This window comes from Orycteropus afer, unplaced genomic scaffold (genome assembly GCF_000298275.1).
Source record: "Orycteropus afer afer isolate SDZICR_OR568_19922 unplaced genomic scaffold, OryAfe1.0 scaffold00060, whole genome shotgun sequence".
Classification (NCBI taxonomy): Eukaryota; Metazoa; Chordata; class Mammalia; order Tubulidentata; family Orycteropodidae; genus Orycteropus; species Orycteropus afer.
The window spans coordinates 7,399,494-7,407,253 of NW_006921647.1; positions in this window are offsets into that span (position 1 = coordinate 7,399,494).

Genomic DNA, 7,760 nt, shown 5'->3' on the forward strand with positions numbered 1-7,760 from the left:
TAGATGCTGCAGGGGACGTCATGATAGGCAAGTCAGAATCAGGTCCCCAGGAAGGGTGCACAACTATATCTACTACAAAGCAGCCTATGGAAGAGGTGATAAAAGAAGAGTCAATATTCAAGCTGGGGCCCAGAGGTGAGGAAAGTCTCTACAAAGAGATCAGTGTTTATGGAGAGTCTTGAAATAGAAAGTGAGCCAAATATATGTCTAACTACAATCCTAGATGTGTTTTATGGAGCCTTCCAAACCACAGAATCTTAATACAGCCTCAGGAGTATTCCTTTATTTCTTTGGCTGATAATATTTAAAGATAATGGGGAGGGAGGAAGAGGAGGGGGAAGTGTGAAAATATTAGGCAAGAAAAAGAGGGAAAGAAACTTGATCCACCCTTCAGGCTTCCAGGGGAAGTTCAGGACACTGACATCACTAGCTGGTGTCACCTAGTGAGGTAACTTGAGGTGTCGGCACTTCATGGGCATGCTGGCAGGCCAGTGAACTACTCCAGCCATGGGGTGGGGTGGGCTGGGCTGGACTGTCCCCTGGGCTGTTCCCTGCCAGTGCGCCACCCCAACTTTGTGTTGGGCCCCTCTCTGCCCAGCTTCCCTCAGGCTCTCTGCTGCGGCCTTTCCCATTGCCCAAGATGAAGACCCTCCTCTCTGCTTGATGGCTGGCCTCCAGCCCACCCACCCACATCCTGACTGGCTGGTGATGGGAGTAGGGGAGGGAGTGACAAATTACTGCACTGGGTGTCAGGTGACACCAACCCTAATGATGCCACTGCCTTAGTGGCTTCTCCCCCTACAGTGCCCACCTTCCAACTGCCAGGCCACCCACCACTAGACCCTGGGCTCATTTTGGTGTCATCTTGTCTGACATTGTCTGAGATGTGGTCAGCAGCAGCCCCATCCCCACCTCTGCAAACTCCCTAGTGACCCCACAGGTTTAGAGCAGGCTGAGAGAGGTGGCAGAGGCCAAATCTGGTCTCTGGGGGTCCCACTGTGGGGAAACATGTGTGCCCTAACCCAGGACCTACATAGGCAGATGTCGAACTGAGGATCCTTGCCAGTCCTACATGATTCCAGGGCAGTGCAGTGCGGTGCTGGCCCACTGTGTATTGAGTACCATGGCTAAAGTGACAGCACCACAAGTCACTTTAGAGATACCTGTAAAAAGGCAGTTTTTCAGAATAAGTAAGGGCAACTCAAGAACCAGTATGACAGAGAGAATCATAGCCCACCTCTTATGTGCTGTGGGGCATGACTACTTCACAGTTCTTGACTTCAAGTTTGGCTCCTAAGACCTGGGATTAGTAGTAGAGCCTTCTCATGGTTTAAGAAATTAAGTAGATAACATGTGCAAAAAGCTTAAACTCATGCCTGCTGTACAACACAAGGGCAAGGCACTGCCATGGAGTCGGATCCAACTCATAGCAACCCCTCCTTAGTTTTCCGAGGTGATATCACTACGGAAGTAGATTACCCAACCGTCCTTCTGAGGAGTGGCTGGTGATTTGAGCCACCAGCCCTCTGGTTAGCAATCAAATGCCTTAAGCACTACACTTCTCAATGAATATCAGAATCATTGTTTTACAGTCCTTGGGAATCTCTCTACTGTAAAGTATGTATTGTTCTTTTACTGGCATCTTTTAATGAGGATCAGAAATATTTGTTAACTCCCTCAAAGTCTGGCAAATAGCAAGACTTGTATTTAAACTCAGATTGGTTGGATTCCAGATCCTGGCCTTTTAATCTCCACACCAACCTCTTCTCATCATTACAAAGTATGTACAACGGACAAGGGAATAGAAACAATTTTTTTCTACTTCCTGGACAGAAATTGTTGCTTCCATTGCGGTAGTTTCAAGGTAAAGAAACTAGAGATAAATAGTGCCATCTAAAAAGAGGGAAAAAAGTTTTCCTCAATAAATTCTCACAAGTTTTTTAAATTATTGAGATAGAAGAAGCTTTATAGATATACATTTATTTGCAAGGGACTATAGTCCAAATATGGGAGCTCTGGTAGCATAGTGGCTAAGGCACTTGACTGCTAACCAGAAGGCTGGCGGTTCAAATCCACCAGCCACTCCTCAGAAGGAAGATGGGGCAATCTACTTCCGTAGTGATACTGCCTCGGAAACCTAAGGAGGGGTCACTATGAGTCGGGTCCGACTTGACAGCACATAACAACATAGTCCAAATATAGGAGCAAACTTGATTGCTGGATTTTTCTTTGTATAACAGGGTCTGAGCATCCCTCCAAGTAATCCATGGAACCAGCACTCACCAGCACTAGCATTGGGATGGGGATTGGCATTGGCATTGACCCTCTTACATGACAACAGACAAGCTCTGCCGGATAAGGGCCAACATAGTCAATATTTCTCACTTCTGTACAATTCTTTTTCTTTCTGATCACTTGGTAAGGCACATTAGTTAATCTGATTTATAGCTTCTGTATCCTGCCAGAACCTTAAATACTCCAAATGTTTTAGAAAGGAAACTACACTGGTTTGTAAAAGAAAAAAATAATAATAATAATAATAATAATAACCTCCTTAAGATATTCTGAACAGAGTTGCTGAGTTGAAAGTGAGTTTTTTGATAAAGGAGATGATGAAGAATTGCAGGTCAATTTGGCACACCAAATGGTAAACATAAAGTGAATTTGACTGCAAATGCAGAAGAATTTCAGATACCTCAGAAGAATGCTGCTGTTAAACTTCTCTTAAAGGGTAAAAGAGACTCTGTTCTTTCTTTTCCTTAGAAAAGGCCTAATCTTTAATGAAAAATAAGTTCAAGTGTATCCCACAGTGCAGAAGGAACACTCAATGCTACCTCATAGTTTTTTGTTATATCCCAAAAATGAATAAAATAATAGTTTTAGTAGAACAAGTAGCTATTTTAGTGGGTACAGATTAAGATAATGCTATCTTTTAGACACCCTCATTGAATTTTCAAGGCCAAACAATGAGATTAAGATGATGTTTTGCAGCTCCCTCACTTCTTCCTGCCTATTGAAGCTCAGAACAAGCCCCTGAACTCTGCTTCCAGCCCAATAGAAATCCCATGGTCTTGGCGCTAAATACACCTCTGAGCAGTGTTCAAGGACTTTTTTAGACTAGTTCTTGAAATCAGGCCCAGTCTATTTCATACCATATAATAAGTGATATTGTATGTATATGTCTATACTTCTATATCTACATATCCTGAAAGAATTAAGACAGATAATAGATTATAAAGTCATAATAAATTTATGAAAGGAGTGTTTCTAGATAGGTAAATGATCCTATTATTTGAAATTAATGTCACAGAAAAACAAAAACACTTTTTGCACACTCTGTTAGGGAGAAAATGTTATCTTAATTTGAAAGTTATTATGTTTTTGTGATTAGAGCTAAATTATATAACTGGACCAACAAATTTGCAATAAAAATTCTGTTTGTTGAGGAAGCAACAAAATATAGTGGTTTGAAGTACAACAAACATCCTGTGTTCAAATCCTGGCTGTACCACTTACTATTATTTTGAACTTATAATAGCACATAATGAAGAGACAGCTATTTGAATTTAACTCAATTCAATAAAACAAATAATTATTGGTCAAGAAAGCAGGAAAGTGTGCTTTTGCATTGTAGGGTCTTGAAGATGAACTGGACATACTGATACTTCCTAGAAAGTATATCATCTCACTGAGAAGGGCAATAGGATAAGTGCATGCAGCTGCAATACAAGGTAAAATATAAGAAGCCCCATTGAAGAATCACCAGAAGTGATCTGGGTAATGAGGGTTGGGAGTGGTGCTCAGATCCAACTGGAAGGACCAGGAGATGTCTCAGGAAGGCTGTGACAGTTTAAATGATGGCTGAGGCAGGAGCATTAGGACTATGACAGGAGGATATGGAAGGCCGGGTAGAGCACTGCCTATGAAGAAACATATGAAAGCCAGAAAGAGCCAGGGCATGTTAAAACAATATGCAGTATCTGCTGTAGTTGAAACACAAAAAAATGGGAGAAACAAGACTAGAAATCTAAACTAGAACATTTGTCTGAGGAGTACTGGACATGAATGGAAAAAAATAAAAAGATGAAAAGGGGAGAAACAGTCACTGACTTCTACCAACTCCCTCTGGAAGCTTCTAGAAGGAGATTAAATACCAGTCGAAACTCCAGATGCAAAGATACTAAATCAATAGGAAGCAACCTTATGAGTTTTCATATGCGAAAATAGCAGATTAAACTTTGAATGGAAATTTATAAATTAATTTACAATTTTTAAAAATGTTTTGGAACTTTATCACATTCTACCAAGCAGCAGCCTCTCTGAAAGACATTTTTTGCAGGAACTGAAATAATTAAATTGAAGATTCACTGTACCTTTTCAATCATTTTATTAAAAACTCATTCTGGTTTTCTCTAAAGGAGAGATAAACCACTGCTAAGGAAGTGGCTAAACCATTTTTAAAAACTACTGTATTCATCATAAAATATATGACACTATTCCCAAACAACACCTAATAGAAGCTGGTCACATCAAAAATCAGAAAATACTTCCCTTTTCAAAACTAGTTTTTTTTGTTCATTTCTCTGCCAAATGTTGAGGAATACAAAGATGACTGAGATGTAATCTAGAAAGAAGAAGAGTTTATAAACTAGTCATTACAACACAGTGATGAAGGTCTACATGGTATATGTGTGGGAGTGGGGGATTTGAACAAGACTTTACTGAAGAAGTAATATTTAATTTGTGTCTTCAAGCTAGTAAGAGTTGTTATACAAATAGAGGATAATGATGATGTTCTTCCTAGACAGATGAACAGTAGGTGAAAATGCTTAAAAAGAAGGGAAATGCATGTGGCTATTTGCAGGAGAGCAAATGGTTTGATGTGTTTGGGTATTAGAAAGCTGTCAAAGGTGCTTAAACAAGGCAATGCTGTGCTCAGAATTGTCTTTTAGAATAGTCAAGGTGGGTGTGTAGATGCTCCCCAACAGAAGGCTACAGCAATCGCCAGGGGAGAAATGAAAAATGATGAGACTCATGATTAAGAAAAGAGCAGAGACAGACATGATTAATATTTAGGAGGTAGATTAGAAAGGATGTAGTACTATTTTTTTTTATGGGGTGGAAGAACAAAGTAAGAATGACTCCAAGGTTGGTATTCTAGGTGTGGAGTTTTGCTATTAAATGAGATATGTATTTCAGGAGGAAATGATTTATATATGTTTTACATTTATCAAAATTGTACTTATATATGCTGAGAGTGAGAGCCTGCAGAAAAAAGGCAGATCTAGCTGGTAGGTAGTTGGACATAGGCAGTTAGTACTGCCTATGGAAGAGAACATAGATGTGAGTGGAATTAGAGTTACGTGCAAGGAGCCCTGGTGCCACAGTGGTTAAAGAGCTCAGCTGTTAACCAAAAGGTTGAAGTTTGAAACCTCCAGCTGCTCTGAGAGAGAAAGATGTGGCAGTTTGCTCCTGTGAAAATTTTCAGCTTGGGAAATCCTATAGGTAGGACATTTCTACTCTGTCCTACAGAATTGCTATAGGGTTGCTATGAATTGGAATTGAGTCTACGACAACAGGTTTGTTTTTTGGTCAGAACTATGTGTTCATATAGAACCTGTACATAGACCAGGAGGCCATCAATTGAACAGAATAAGGGGATACTGTGTGGTTTAAAATTAGGACAAGTATGTGACAGTTGAATTACTTTACCATACTTATTCCATCTGTATGCTGAGCAAATAATACAAGAAGCTGGGTGTGGTAGTTAAGTTTGTGTGTCAACTTGGCTGAGCCTGATTGAGTGGCTGGGCAGCTGGATGTAGTTATTCCCCATGGTGAGATTGGTAATTAACTCCATGGTGGAATCTATTGGAGCAGCTGAGTAGCTGCTTTAGGGATGTGGTCTGCTTCCTGTATATAAGAAGCAGCTTTGGAAATGGTCTCTAGCCTATGGCATGCTTGAACCCTGCATGTAGCCATAACAGTGTTCAGCAGCCTGTCATGCTCTGCTGACTTTAGGACTTTCAATGGCCTTGAATTAACATCCTGCCATGTGGTTTAGCAATATTGGGACTGTGTCTTTTTACTTGTCAACCTTGGGCTTGTCAGTCTCAGCAGCCAGCAGAAGAAAAGCCTCCAGCTTCAGTGGGCTGGGAGTAGAAGGCAGAGCTGAAGCCCAATGTTGAGGGGCTTTCACCCAGCCCCTGGAGCCTGCCACTTTGAACTCAGACTTAAAGCTTCCAAACTGTAAGAGAATAAACTCCTGTTTGTTCAAGCATCCCATTTATGGTATATTCCTGTCAGAGCAGCACTAGGTATCCAAAACATTGGGCTACATGAAGAAGAACAAACGTGGTATCAGGATTGGAGGAAGACTCATTAATAATCTGCAGTATGAAGATGACACAACTTTGCTTGCTGAATGTAAAGAAGACTTGAAACTCTTACTGCTGAAGATCAAAGACTACAACCTTCAGTATGGATTATACCTCAACATAAAACAAAAATCCTCACAACTGGACCGATAATCAACAATATAATAGAGAAAATATTGAAGTAGTCAAGGATTTCTCTTTACTTGGATCCACAATTAACACTCATGGAAACAGCAATCAAAAAAAAAAAAAAATCAAATGAAATATTGCCTTGAGAAAATCTGCTGCAAAAGAACTCTTTAAAGTGTTGAAACACAAAGAAAAGATGTCACATTGAGGAGTAAGGTGTACCTGACCCAAGCCACAGTATTTTCAATTACCTTATGCATGATAAAGCTGGACAATAAATAAGAAAGACCAAAAAAGAACTGATGCATTTGAATTATGGTGTTGGTGAATATACCATGAACTGACAGAAGGATGAACAAATCTGTCTTGGAAGAAGTACAGCAAGTATGGTCCATAGAAGGGAAGATGGTGAGACTTTGTCTCACGTACTTTGGGCATGTTATCAGGAGATAACAGTCCCTGGAGAAGAACATCATGCTTGGGAAAGTGGAAGATCAGCAAAAAAGAGGAAGATTCTGAATAAGATGGATTGACTCCGTGGCTGCAACAATGGTTTCAAACAGCAATGATTGTGAAGGTGGCACAGGACCAGGCAGTGTTTTGTTCTGTTGTATGTAGTGTTGCTCTAAGTCAGAATTGACTCAATGGCACTTAACAACAACAATAATAATAGAGCTATGGAAGCAGATGACTATCCAAGAGACAGTGTCAAAAAGCAAGAAAGGAGTGTAAGGACAGACAGCTAAGGAGCATCCACATTAAGGTAGCAAACAGATGACAAGAGCAGTGTGACAAGAAACAGTGATATAAGAGATCTCAATGCATCATGGAATTATAGTTTCCAAAGAAATAGAGCTTTCCAGGAAGGATTGTAAACATTAATCAGTTCCCTTGCTCAGTTCAATAAACACTATCGGAGTGCTCACCATATGCCTATTGTAATAGGCTCTAAGGCCACAAGGGTAAATAAGTCATGATCCCTTGCTCAAACACTTTACAATCTAATGGGGAGCCAATTTTTAGAGCTTCAGGGCAGTCACATAAGGTGAGGAATAAAAAGTACTCATGAAATTGATGGTTATAAGTTCATTGGATTGTATTTGAGTCTAGCAAACAGCCAGAATTTTCATGACATTTCAGGTATTGTTGTTCTGTGCCCATGAGTCAATCTCCACTTATAGCAACCCAATATGACATAGTGGAGCTGTCCTATAGGGTTTTCTTGACTATATATATATATATATATATATATAT